The sequence below is a fragment of the Eublepharis macularius genome, chromosome 5, assembly GCF_028583425.1.
Source record: "Eublepharis macularius isolate TG4126 chromosome 5, MPM_Emac_v1.0, whole genome shotgun sequence".
NCBI lineage: Eukaryota > Metazoa > Chordata > Lepidosauria > Squamata > Eublepharidae > Eublepharis > Eublepharis macularius.
The window spans coordinates 34,962,947-34,978,317 of NC_072794.1; positions in this window are offsets into that span (position 1 = coordinate 34,962,947).

The following is a 15,371-nucleotide window of genomic DNA, read 5'->3' on the forward strand; positions in this document are numbered from 1 at the left end:
TGATTGGAGATAAAAGGCCACAACTTTATTGCTTACAGCTTACCAGAGCCTTGGTGCCACATGGGGTATGGATCCCAGATCAGCTGACCCACCTGCAAGCCAATGACCCCCTCGCCCTCTCAGTGCTGGGGGGGCACTGTAGGATGACAGCGAGTGGGAACTCATCTGGGCTGCATGGCTCCCCTGTCACCTGGGAGCGAGTATCCCTGACAGCCCCCAAGCTGGGCCTGTCACTGCCCTTCATTGCCCCCTAGATCCCATAAGAGGGTCCCCTGCTGTGGAGAAACAAAACATGCAGGCTGTGTTTCCTCCAAAGAGATCTGTTCCCAATGCCAAACCACCACAAAAGCTGTGATGAGCAGTTGACAGACCATGAAATACCTGAAGAAAAGCCCTGTTTGATCAAGTCACGGAAATACCCAAATAGAGAGAAAGAAGGGTGAACCGGGTGGGATTGCCAGCCATGGCAAAGGCACGTGGAGCCTGGGTGGCTCTACCTCATAAACCTGCCAGGAAAACTAGGCCACCCAGGTCCACCTGCCCAGGCACGCCCCTTCACCCAGTTGACTGCTTCTGATTGGCCAGCTGGATCTGTTGGCAGTATTGGGTCCCATGTGGGAAAGGAGATGCCCAGGCTGAGCAACAATGGCAGGAGCCTCCACCACTAACCTGCACTCCACAGCCCTACAAACCTGCTTCTCTCTGAGTTGGAGTTGGGTGTGTGTAGCTATGTTTAAAAGATGCTGGTACTCATATATATGGTTACACTGAATTCTACCAATTCCCCTATCAGGACTTCAGAGAACCCCACAAAAGGTGCTGGTACTCTGAAAAGTGTGTACCACCACACACAAACAAACAAAATCTAGCCCTCCTTGCTCACAGAGCCTCTTGCCATGACCAAGCTTTATACATGCAGACAAGAAGCACTCAGTGGAGCTCTCTTTCTCCTTCAGACCTTCATGAATATTAGTGCACTACCCATCACTGGCAATACCTTATTCTCAAATGCTGGCTACCTGTCACCTCCTTGACTCACACAGCCCAAACCTGCTTGGGGTGTCAAAATGCCCCTACAGGCCAGCCACCATACATCAGCTATGTTTCACTGGAAAAATCAGAGCTGATCTAGGTACTGTTGTGGCAGAAGAGAAGGCCTGAAACTATTGGGATGGAGAAGGGATTTGTGTATGTTAAAAATTCTCCTGGTCATGATCCCCTCAGACCAGCCCTCTGACCAGGCCAGTGACTCAGACCTGGAGGGTTCAGTGGAAGAGTCTGAGGACCAGCAGGACCAGGATGAGCCTGGTGCTGCAGAGGCACCAGCTGACTATGCACTAAAGACCATGTTACCAGAGCCTGTAAGTGAGTCCCCGGCCGACTGTGCCCTAGCAGCACCTGAGACCGCTTCACCAGAACCTGCCTGCATGTTCCAGCTGCCTGCCTCAGAGACCACAACTGGGACCCCACCAGACAGGTAATGAACTAGGGCCAATAGCACCTCCCATGCTGGGGGATCAACAGCAGCAACAGAGCTAGGTAGAAGTAGCACGGAGAAGACAAAGTGCAAGGCTGGCAACATGGCATCTCCATGCAGACTCAGGCCAGAACTCTGACAGTGATACCTCCTTGCAGGACCGTGGCCAGAGCAGAGCCTCTTAAGCCATCAGATGGAACTGAACCAGATCACTCCTCAGCCTATTTAAACTGAGGCTTGGCAGAGCTTCAGTGCTGCATCAGTTGGTTCTCTTTGCATAAGCCCCAAGTCCCATTGCAGGCCAGTAACCAACTCTCAATGAGACATCCGACCAGGTGTAGGACATTCTTCAGGAATTACTTCTTTCCTCTTTAAATTGGAATAATTTTTGTTAGCTTGTTTTGAGAGTCATTTGAGAACATTAAGTTTGTATTTTTGACCCTCCACAAAAAACTTATTTGGATTAATAAACTGCCTTGATAATCAGCTTTGTCTTTGATTCTTACCTGAATCAATTTCATAGCAATTTCTATTACATGCAGATGACAAGATTCAATTCTACTAATCTCTAGATACTTCAAGACTTTGAATCTTATTAAGTTAAATTCCAAGTTCTTAATCGCAAAGACAGAATTAACATTCTTGATCTCAGCTGTGTGCAAATAATAAGCTATTTCCTGTGGTTATCAACAATTACATTATTTTTTCAACATTTACATTATACACACTCACGCACACATTGATGACATCATCACATCAGATATGATGATGTGACCTTATGTTCATTCTGTGATTATATTCCTCCAATTCAGGAAGAGAGAAAATAAGCAAATAGGAGGGTAGGTCTCATCATAGGGTTTTCAGGGTAAGAGATTAGCAGAAGTTGCTTTCTTCTGCTTCGCAGTACTAACCAGGGTTAGTTGAAGTGATGCTGCCATTGTCTGTGAAAGATCTTCTGCCAGTGTCACCTTCCACTACTGCTGCTGCCCAGTAGCTAACCTTCAAGGATTCCTCCACTCCCATCACCATTGGAACATTCTGTTCTCTTCTGCTGAAGTGACTGTTGATTCCTGATGGGGGTGAATGCATCTTAGTCTGGTTTCTCAGCTTTGACCATTCTGCCTTGAGTGACTCTTCCAGGAGTTTAGACTCTTGATGAAGCCTGTGCCCCTGGCGGTGTTGCTCTGGGCTTCACTGACACACTCAAACCCCCTCACCACATTAAGTTTTGTATCCAAGAATGATAGAGGAAAATCAGCCTGTGTTTTATAGATTACAGCAAAGCTTTTGACTGCGTGGATCATGAAAAGCTATGAAGAGTCTTAAAAGAAATGGGGGTGCCACAACATCTGATTTGCAACCTGCACTCTGGACAAGAGGCTACTGTCAGGACAGAATATGGGGAAACAGAATGGTTTCCAATTGGCAAGGTTATCAGGCAAGGATACATATTATCTCCCTACCTGTTCAACCTCTATGAAGAGTATATCATAAGAAAAACTGGATTAGATCTAGAAGAAGGTGGAGTGAAAATTGGTGGAAGGAACATTAACAATTTGAGATATGCAGATGACACCACATTACTGGCAGAAAATAATGAAGACTTGAAATGACTATGAAGGTTAAAGGAGAAAGCACCAAAGCAGGATTACATCTGAACATCAAGGAGACAAAAGTAATGACTACTGAGGAATTACACAATTTAAAAGTTGACAATAAGGAAATTAAAATTGTTCAAGATTTTCTATACCTTGGCTCAATCATCAACCAAAAGGGAGACTGCAATGAAGAAACCAGAGGAAGACTGAGACTTGGAAGAGCAGCTATGAGGGAGCTAAATAGGATCCTTAAAGATAAAGATGTCTCTTTGAAAATCAAGATCAAGATAATCCAAACTATGATATACTCCATTATTATGTATGGATGTGAAAGTTGGACAGTGAAGAAAGCTGACAGGAAGAAAATTGATTCGAGATGTGGTGCTGGAGGAGAGTTTTTCGGATACCATGGACAGCCAAAAAGACAAGTGGGTACTAGACCAAATCAAGCCTGAATTCCCTCTAGAAGCTAAAATGATGAAATTAAGGTTATTGTACTTTGGAGAAGACAAGATTCTCTGGAAAAGTCAATAATGCTAGGAAAAGTGGAAGGCAGTAGGAAAAGAGGAAGACCTAAAACGAGATGGCTTGACTCAGTAAAAGAAGCCATGTCCTCCAATTTGCAGGATCTGAACAAGTCTATTAATAATAGGACGTTTGGAGGTCTTTCATTCATAGGGTTGCCATAGGTCGGAGGCGACTTGACTACATATAACACACACACACACACACACACACACACACAGAGGAGAGTAGGGGAACAATAATGTTAGATTTTTATTGCCTTTCCACTAAAAGTCCCAACACCATAGTGAAATGCAATAAAATCTAGAAAAGGCCTGTTAAGGTACAATAAAAAATAAATACAGTAAAATAGAACAGAAATGAATAACGTACTATACAATCAATAAAATACTATAAGGTACAAAATACCAATAGTGCCACTACCCTACCTGATAATTTCTTATTAATCTAGTCTAAAGCCTCTCCAGGAAAGACAAGTCTTTAAACCCATCCAGAAGTCTTTTCAAGAAGCAGCCATTTTCAACTCTTTCAGGAGGGAGTTCCAAATCAGGAGAAAACTGCCAAAAAGGCAAAAACAGCCAGTATCTACTAGGAGTGGTTCCCAGAAGAAGAAACTCTGGGTTGTCTTGAGATGGTTGCTAGAGGTGCATGGAGGGGCCCTTAAGGCACTATTGACCTAAACAATCTAGGGCTTTAAAGGTGGTGGGCAAACTCCCAGTAATTTGCCTCTCTGCCTGCCGATTGCCAGTGATCAGCAAGAGTACGGCCAACCCGGCCAGCAGTATAACTGCTTAAGGCTGGGGGCTGCCTCTTGCCCCCCACCCCCCAGGAAGAAGAACTGACAGACAACTTCCCAGCCAATCTAGAGATTAAGGAGGGGGCAGAGCCAAGAGCCTTATAAGGCGGTTCCGCCCCTGCTCCCCTGCAGTTGCCTTGAGCTTGGCCTACCCACTCACCTTGCTTAGTAAAGGCTTAGCTGGTCACTGTTTACCAGGGCCAGGTAAGAATGTTTTCTCCTTTCTCCATTTTGGCTTCAGAGAAGGAAGTTTTTTGACTACCTTGCACTTCTTGTATGGGTTGTGGTAATTGGCTTATGGTGGAGCTGTAATTGGATATCCCCTGGCAGGATTAGGAGGGGGAGAAATGAGTGAGCCAGTGAGTACCGTTGGCACATCCTCATTTGTGGGGGAATTGTGGGCTGTCAGGATAATTGGTACTCCTTGATGGCTGCCAGCTTAGAGGGCAGACTGCCATGTGGCTCCCCCTGTACAAATAAGGCCCTCTTGCTTTATGGTGAGATGCTATAGACTTGGAGGGGGAAACCATTTGCCTGGCTGGCCATGTCCCAGCCATGCGCTTTGATGGCTCATGCCCGGGGCAGTGGGGTTTGCCCGGACAGGTCAGGGTGGAGGTCCAGGGGTGACCCCAGGGCCTGATCTGTACTGCTAGTTAGGCTGTTGCCGTGTATATATGTTCAATGATACGTTGTTACCAAATAAATATGGCCCATTAGTTCCCAACACTTGTGCCTGTCTCTTCTTTCTGTCTGTGGTGGCAAAAGATAGACTGCCCAGAGACCACCTGCTATCAAGAGGCATGCACATGCTACAGTACCCTGCATGACGATGCCATTTCTGGTTACAACGGAAGCAATGGCACCATGTCAGGGACAATTCTTAAAGAAAAGAAAGCTAAAACAGTTGCACCAAAAGTAACATCATCATGAAGGAGTGTGTACACACTAACATACACGCATAAAGAAGGCCTTATGAATGCATATGTGCCACTCCCTATCCCCCACTTTTCCCACCAGCTGGGAACTGGCAACCCTATTTAAAATCATGGAGCCCAGAAACAGACTGGACAACAGTGTATGAGTTACACTGTCACTTAGTCAGGTGTGTGACTGTAATGCTGAAAAAAATAAGGATGCCTTATCCAAGGTATACAATGCACTGATTAAGCTAAAACCAAGGTGTATATTTACACAAGCTAAGTGTCTGGGAGGATGAATTTCATTTTCTGCTCCCAAACAAATTGTCAGTCAACCTGAGAAGTAAAGCTGGGAAATAAATTCAACATAGCTTGGATTGAAAAGGCTCTTCTATTCATGTAGCAAGAGATTTGCAGTTTTTGAGAATTTACCATTCAAGGTGTCCCTGACCTGGATAGCCCAGGTGAGCCTGATCTCACCAGATCTCAGAAGCTAAGCGGGTGGTTCTTGGTTAGTAATTGGATGGGAGTCCTCCAACGAAGACCAGGGTTGCAGAGGTAGACTCTGTTAGTCTCTTGCCATGAAAACCCCGCCCGGAGTCACCAAAAGCCAGCTACGACTAGAGAGCACTCTCCACCACCACCATTCAAGGTGCGACCCACTGTGCTACAACCCACATTGCTTTTGAGGGGTCCCCAAAACCTAAGAACCAGAATTTTTGGTCACATGGGGTTGCAGAAAACAGGAAGAGGCAGAGAGCTCTGCTCACAGTCTGTTGAATCCAACCCCTTACTAATGTCAAATTGTTCCAAAACTTGTTATAGCCAGAATGGAATGACAAATTAAAGATACACAAAACCCCATTAATCTTACTGAAAGACTTTCAGCTTTTCTTGGATTTTCATAGATGTTTGTCTTTAGATGCACCAGATTCATTCAAAATGTCACCGGAGAAATAACAAGGTCAAATCCAAGATTTTTTTTCACAAGGTATGAAGTTTTCAGAACATCTTTATTAGATTGAGAAAAAAAGCATGAGTGGATGTAGTGGTAGTGGTTGGGTGGATGCAGACAGCAAGGACAGAGTATTAGTAACTCTGGGTCTGAATCAGATCTGCATCATGGATCCAAGCATGGATGCTTTCTATTTGCACTGTGTAGCTTTCAGTGGGATGTGCACCGGGATACATTATCATGGGGTGGGAATGAAGATCTCCATTGAGAACTGGAACAGCAAGCAAAGAGAAGAGACAGAATATTTCTCACTGCTGTGCTGGTTTTCTGTTTACAAGATGTTTGTGTGTGTGTATGCATGCAGGCAGTGCATGCACAAATGAAGATTCAAAGCTTGAAAACATTGCCTGTGGTCTCAAGAAGTACACCTCGGGGTTCTACCGTTTTATTGTTACTTTTTTTCTGTGGAATGCGTGCAGCAGGAGTAACTCCTAGTTTTAACAGGTGAGGCCTCATACCTAAAAGCATGGAGTGGGTATAACTCCATCCTGATTTGGAGGACTGAGTTACTAGTTTTTCAGGATTCTTCAACATCTCTGAAGGACCTGACTGTTGATTCTTCAGTTTATATACTGAAGCAGAACACACAATTTACAAATAGGTAGAACAATGTGATGGCACAATAAGGGTGCAAGACTTCCCCCATCCTTGTGTATTCCAAAAAATTTGGCTGATTACCAACATCATGTTGGTTGCCATGAAAAATGCCTTGGCTATTTCCACCTCCCCTTGAATCCAGGTTCAGATTTCTCTTCAGGTAGAATTATGTGTTTCTAAGAGGAAATGGAGAAAGAAAGAAAGAGAGGAAGAAAGAGAGGAAAATAGCTGAAAGTGAAGACAGCTTTCATTGATGGTAAGGAAGACACGATTAAATATATCCTATGCCATAGAAACAACACATTCTTATTTGCTGATTGGAGAACAGAGGTCATCGATCTACTAGTCTAGTCATCAAGCAAAGTCAGAAAGTAGGATTTTTTTTCAATTCACAGCAGTTTGAGATTCCATTTGGACTTTATTGTTATAGCTCCTTGAATGACGTCAAAGAGGGGAGGGAAAAGGAGCCTTCGCTTTTATGGGTCTTACATATTTTCTCCAAATGACAAGAATCGCAAGGGCCATTGCTGTGATCAGAGTGAAGAGTATGGGAGAATGGGGGTCATCATAAAGGATTTATAATGCTACGCTGTATATTTCCCTGTCAGAAATGAATGCATGGCAAGCTTTAAAGCTGAATTAAGTTAAAAATATGAAATGTCACTTGAAGGCGCTGGCTTTTCCTGCTGCTGGGACATTTGTAATAAATAATTAATTTTTTTTTAAGCCAGAAGTGGGTGAAAAATGAACCTGATATGGTACATGGATGGTGATAGATGCCTCCCTTATCCACGAGGTTTGAGTTTAACAATGTTGTTTCATTATGCATGTAGAGATATTTATTTACCTAAATATTTCTATGCCACCTTTCTCAACTGTCTCAAGGTAGCTTGCATAACATTATTAAAAAACAGCATAATGCTTAATGTTAACTATCAGCCACCGGCATCTATCTAAAACAAATTATCACAAAATTGCAAATGCAAAAGCTTTTGAAAAAAATAACTAGCATTTTTCTGATGAACTTGGCTGGCAAAATCTGTTGGTTCTACCTTACTTTTGGGTAGCAAGTTTTCACTGTGTGATCTGTCTCCTCCCAGAGAAAGATAAGAATATATTCTATTTTCCTCAGACTTCTTATAGATGTTCCTTGAGCAGGTACTTACACATTTCCCATGAATTTGGCTTTAAGTGAACTTGCATTTTTGCTTCCAGAACCAGAATTTTTTGCTAAGTTTTTTTGTCCCTCTCAAAATGTCTGTACTAACATATCTGTCTCATATTTCGCATAAGATCTCGCATGAGGAGGTAAGTACAAAGTGCCACTTCTGTTGCCTAGCTTTCATATATAACTTGGGCTATATTTTAAACAAGAGGCATGCACATGCTACAGTACCCTGCACAAGTTTCTTGTGTTGTTTGAGCAGCAACTGTACTGGAGGTAAGCATATCTGGACCTGGTTAACACCTGGATGAGATGTGATTTCAGAGGTCTTTTTCTGATCAAGCCTTTCAACATCTATTTTCATGCCAATTTCTGGTTTTTTTGTACTAATTTTTTTAAGTCTAGTATACATGTTGTTATTCTTGCATCAAAAAATCAGCATCATGCAATAGATGGATGGATAGATGGATAGATGGCACAATGCTGATTTATCATATATACTAATTCCCAAGTGGCCCCACATGTGGACACTTAAACCTGTGGAACAGGGCCACTTGGGAACAAAACAGATTTCTGCAACATTGGAGGACTCCTCAGGGTTGCATAAAATCTGAAACCTAAAAAAAAAAAGAGGAGGTTAAATCCCCCCCAAAACAACCAAAAACAATGCTGCACTTACACAAAGCTCATACAATATTTGCAGAACCATTTGCACACACACACCCCAACCCCAGCCAAAGAGGTGATAGCCTTTTGAATCTCAGTCCTTTCTTGACCTCTGAGAGGCCCTCAAAGCCCAACCCAATCCTGCCTGCCTGGGGCATGGTAGCTTCTTCTTCCTTTCCCCACTTGCTTGCTTTCTTTTCCACCCACACATAGGCTTCCTGTGCTACTCCTGGCCCAGTTGGGTGAAGAAGGCTGACTAGTGGAGCTCTGTGAATGGACAGGGCAGAATTGTTCAGGTAAGCAAGGAGTCCTCAGGAATGATGAGGAGATGCCTAGTGGTGGCGGAGGGAGGTGCAGATCAGAAAGCACTGCTGAAGAAGCTAGCAGTCAGGGTGGCAGTGCAGGGGAAAGGTTGATGGGACAGTGTCCTAGAGGTGGCTGAAGGGGGAGATCCACTATGACTGTGCCGTTTGATGCTCTTGGCCACTATGAGTGGATTGAGCAATGACATGGTATCTCCTGTCTCCCCTCTGTATTTACAGCAATAAGCTGTGGGGTCCCTCCTGCTTTTCAGCTCTCCAGAATCAGTGGGTAAATTCCCCTAGACAATCCTGGAAGATGCTGAAAATTTGCACCCCCTTCCTCATTCCCACAGACATGTTTCTGCCTCCACCGCTCCAAATCTGTGAGGAGAGACTCAAAACCTCTTCCACTCACATCTGCTCCTCAACTCCAGTAATTTTTCTCTTTCTTGGCAAGGAGAGTACATCTAATGACTTTTAGTGTCTCCCCTCTCCTTTCCCCAAAAAACAGTCCCTTCAGAGATCCTGTTTATGTGTCTCCCTCTTGCAAAAAAGGAAGATGAACATTTGGAAATATAGATGAAAACTTCCGTAAAGATATGAAGGGAGAACTAAGACTATATAACTGAAAAATATGAGGCTTCCTATGGCAATCAAGGGCATGAGAAACCTACACAACTCAGCCTGAAAAGAAGCCCCATCTGAGAAGAAGGGTACAAACTTTAAATCTCCACCACAGTTTCACTTTTCTGTTCTCTCTTTCCAGTTCTGCTTGCTCATTTGGTTGGTCTTCTCTTCCAAATTACAAATTTTAACCGCCCCCCTCCCACCTATTCCTGCCTTCTGGGTAGTTTGTGATAGGTGTGTGTGTGGTGCCCTCAAGTCACAGCTGACTTATGGTGACCCCTGGTGGAGTTTTCACGGCAAGAGACTATCAGAGGTCATTTGCCATTGCCTGCTTCTGCAATCTTGGTCTTCGTTGGAGGTCTCCCATCCAATTACTAACCAAGGCCAACCCTGTTTAGCTTCTGAGGTCCGTATGTGACCTTAAATGTAACTTGCTGACAAGTGGGTGGGAGCAGGGATTGGGGGAGAAAGAGAGAGCAAGCTGAGGTAGGAACAGAGAAAGAGAAAGAAAGAATGTGTGTGTGATGTAGCAACTGAGGGAGGGAGAATGAGAAACACTTAGAAAGAGAGACAGAAGATTAAGGAGTGAGGGGAGGTGGAGGATGCAGATCAGAAGGAATGGGATTACCCCTCCCTGCAAGTCCCCTGTGTGTTCCTAGTTGTATATATATACAATTCAAAAGTGGTTCTACATATAAATACCATTTGTTGGATCCAGAAGTGCTCTTTCACTGGTATAACAAAGCTTACTGTTGACTAAGGAGGGGGGTGATTTTTGCTGATTCCTCACTCACATTACAGACCCCCATTTTACCCTTGCACTATTTTTGAGGGTCCCCTGTCCTTGAAGACTGTAATTTTGGAGGACTAACTGGACTGCAGTGGGAAGAGGGAGGCTGGAAAAATCCTGGTCCGAGAGAGATGCTTTATACACAGTGCAGCGGATCCAACCTCATAAAAAGTGCATAAAAACTGACAGCACAATGCAAACATGTCTACAAAGCCAACAGCAAAATCCAACCATGCAATCTTAAGAAGAGATACACTGTTTAAAGTCTTACAAGGATGCAACTCTGTTTAGGTTTCATGAGCAACTATAAAAAGAAAGAAAAGAGGAAACATTCACTTATCATTACTGGGAATTCTGTATATACTAGCTTGAGTTCCAGGATGGAAGAAAGGCAAGACAGAAATGTGCCATATAAATAACTGGCAACCTTGTACATGATCCATTCACCTTTTGTAATTTTAAAACTACTGAATATACTAATTCTGTAATATAAAACATATTAATTCTGTGATGCTTTAAGATTAATCCACATGAAGCAGCACAGATATCCTTGAAATATTCATATTTCCCCATTACTTATTTAGCAATGCAATCAAAGCAGCATGCAATTTGCCTCTTAACGTGGTCTTCCAATCCAAATCTGCTAATGACAATACAAAGCACTGATTAGAATAGGCAGCTTTGGTTTTCTTTCCCTGTTTGCTGCTGCTTAGGGCTTTAATGAGACATAATTGTATTATTATTAATACAGACACCAGCCGTTCGTGTGCCCTAATAAAAATTTTAATGTGTTTGCAAATCATCTCCTATGAAGATTCTTTGGGACTGCCAGCACATAAAGCTGGAAGTAAGCTGAAGTCGGGGGGGGGGATCGTGACTGTGTTTTACTGCTAATTAATAATTGCTAATTAAAGAGATTTATGGACAGTTATTCCTTCAAAGGTAAGGTCATAAAACATTTTTTTAGAGATAAGAACTGCTGTCTTCTCTAGAAAGAAAATTAATTTCCACATCTCTGCCTATCTCCACAGCCAGATATAGCACAGGGGTGTCAAGGAAGAGGCACTGGACCTTTCTTCATGTTAATGTAATGCATATAATGGGATAGTGACTAGAGTTACTAGCTTTTGATTTCAAGTTGTATTTGTCCAACGGCCTTCTGCTCACGGTTCATGGGTTCCAAACCAGAGTCTATAATAAACTTTCAAGGATAATGACATTTGATAATTAACGGGACCACCAAATTAACCGAGTATTATCATTGGGGTTATTTTTTTTCCGGAAAAACTTCCAAGACAGTGATTTTGTACAAAATTGTACAAACCGACGTTTGGCACATATAGCTAGGCTTATGAGTGCACAAGATTTCAACATGGCCAAGTAAACACAATTTTGAGTAATTTAATCTCAAGCTAAATTAAGAAGTGTAAGCTGCCAAACACCATCATGGTGTTACCCATTTCAAAGTCAATCCATGTAGGCACTGTCTAATAGAACATACTGAGACACTAACAAACAAGCAAGCAAACAAAACTGGTGGTGCAGTGGAAATCACCTGATATTGTTATACAGACACACACACTCCTGAAGAAGCACCAGTGAAATGCTTAGGGGCAGCATATTAAAATAAAACTACTTTTCCCACTTCACAACGGTCTCTTGCGGGGAGGGTGTTTCTTGCTTTGTATTTGGAGAGGCCCTCTTCTCCAGCATCTATAATAGAACACACCACCAACTATTCAGTTTTACAAATGTTGGACACTGATCATCTGGTATTTTTGATCCCCACAGGTACATGTTCTACAATGGAAGCTCATTGTTTTCACCATTCTGCAGAAATTTTTTAAGATTTCCACTTCAATCTTCCTTTGCAAAAGCTCATGGAACATTTGGTATCCCACTACATTGTAAACAGCAACAAAAGCATCCCAACGCCCCCAAATGATTTGTTTTTGGAGAGATTTTTTAAAAAATGTCTGTGGTTATTTCTTTTTCATTTTTACATTTTCAAATGGATAATGTGTAAACAATAATGCTTATGACAAGCACATAAACACACACACATGTTAAATGTGCACACAAAAAGTTTATCCAGTAAACATTAAGTGTTAAATGGTTCATTGGTATAAAACATAATTCAGTATTTATTTTTCAAAAGGTTATTCATGCCAATAGAACAAAGTAATCTAAGCACATTTCATCCCTCCCTCAGAACAAAAACCTTCCAATAAGTATTTTGTTGTATTATATCATGGAAATTTTGCAAAGCATTAAATCTAACTAATACATACAATTAGAGGTGGGCACGATCCCAAAAAAACACTGATCAAGCTGATCATGGATCAGCGCCGACGATGATCCCGAATTAACGATCCACACCGATCATCTCCCATTCCAGATCCGTGGATCGTGGATCATGGATCATGGATCGTGGAGGCAAAAGCGGAGGGGCGCCCTGCTGTTCCCAGTGATACAGGAACGGTGGCTGATGCCAGCGGCATCTGTGTTTGTGTTTGGCCGTCTGTGTTTGGCCGTCAGAGTTCCCTATCAGGGTTTGCAGGTTTGAGATTGGAGTTCCCATGGCTACAGAACACCCCCTTCCCCCTCCCTCCCCTGGCTGTCTTCTCCCAACTGGTGACTGCTTTGCTGCTCCGTGGTTGGAAGGAAGCCCTGCTGATCAAGGCAAGCTGGGCTTCCATTCGGGTTTCCAGGGCGACAGAAGGAGGGAAAACACAGCTCAGGCATTCCCCTGGCTCCGTTGCCAGGGGAATTGATTGATGGCGCCTGAGTGTCTGGCTTCCCAATCCGAGCACGACCACCCCGATCAAGCCCCTACCCAGCCCCCCTCCCAACCACTGGATCGGTGGCCGTGGCCGAGCATTATCCGCCGGGTCCCGATCGCGTGATCGCCATTATCGTGGGTTTTTTCGATCGTAATGCAGATCGTGCCCATCTCTACATACAATCCCCTAATAGTCTCCAACCATTCATTTTCCTGGGTAATTTCTTATGTATAGAAAAAAAATTGTAACTGACTGTTTACTAAGGGCTTTGTTTACTAAGGTGCAAGCAACAAGGTCTAAGAGGAAAAAGTTGTAGAGCTACCAGTCTACCAAATAACAAGTGCAACCAGGGATAAATTTCATCCCACAGTTTTGATAAATGATAAACAAAGTTTAAGGGCTTGTTCCTTTTATGGTCTAGCTTGCAGGCATACCAAGCTGTTTGCTACAACATATACAGATGAAACTCCAGAGTAGGGAAGGTATGATATCTCCTTTTACCTTCTACATGCCGCTTTTGCTCAGCAGCACCCACTTGCCTCCTATAACCAGTAGGATGGGACTGGTCTGTTGGCTGCTAAGGTCACACAGCATCTCAATCCAATATATTTCAGCAAATTTGCTGGGATTTTTAAAAATAAAGGAACATTTGGGCAGATTTCCCTCCATAAAAGAGATTACTGATCCCTCTAAACCTTCTCATCTTTGACAGAAGCAGACCTGACCACGTTGACAAAAAAGTTCAGAAGTGGGTGTGTATGCACAGAGACACAAATATATACAGACAAATGTATCTTCACATCTGTGTGTGAGTATGTGCATAATCCAAAAAAAAAAATCTGTTGCTAGTCCCAGATTTTTTGTTGCCATAGAGTCAAACTGTGCTTCTCCCCTCCACCATCTTGAGCTGCACTTTGTGAAATCAACAAGGAAAAAGTAAAGGGCAAGTGATTAGATTAATATGCAAAGTGTAGAGAGCAACATTCAACTGGCACACTTGGGGAAAAATGGGATTGACTCATTTTTGAACTGTAGAAAATTACAGCCTTGTATGGATGTCCAAACACCCTCAGGTTCAAGCTGAAATAGCAAAGGGAAGCATTTTTATATTTAAAAAATCCATTTTGAACAGCGACAAATTGCTGATTTTTTATATACTTGAAAATTACTTTCTGGCAGACCACAGTATAATAAAATTATGCTGATGCTAAGTCAGTTGAAAGAATGACCTGCACATAAAAATTCATCTTCATCTATAATTTATCTATAATTTATATTTATATTGCCAATTGTCCATCAATGCTAGTTAATCTAATGCAGTTAAACAGTCTCTACGAGACTATGATAAAGCTTGAATTGTTTTGATTTGATGTTAACTCAAACCTAGCAACAAAATGATCTAATCCTGCAGCCTGTAGAAATGGCTATATTTTTTTAAAGTCAGGAGAGAATGACACAGCATCCATCACTAGCAAAAGGTCTTCTCAAATCAATTGTAGAAGCATCTTTAGGATGCTTTCATAGGCAAAGAACCTGAGATGTGAATTAGGAGGTACCCAATTTAAATCTTGCCTCAGAAATGAATTTATATCTCTTTCAGCTTTGCCCTGAACTGCAACGTGGCCAAGCATCTATAATTTATTCTTATCCACTATCTATCTATCTATCTATCTATCTATCTATCTATCTATCTATCTATCTATCTATCTATCTATCTATCTATCTATCTATCTATCTATCTATCTATCTATCTATCTATCTATCTATCTATCTATCTATCTATCTATCTATCACATATTCTGCTTAAAACCACCTTAAGGTACCTTGCCCCAGCTCAGCCTGCAGAATTCCTAAGCCCAAGATTTATTTATTTATTTAGATTTTTATTCCACCCTCCCTGCACAGGCAGCCTCAGGGTGGATTGCATTCAAAAAAATATTTTCATAAAATTTACATTTAATCAGTTTAAAACAGCAATAAACAGACAATGTAATATAAATATTTAAAAGATAAAAGATAGCAGCAGGAAGGTAGTCAATCTGCCACCCAACCATCTCCTAAAAAGCCAGGTGGTGGATGCCTCTAACAGGGAGGGCCTGATCTCCTCTATTCG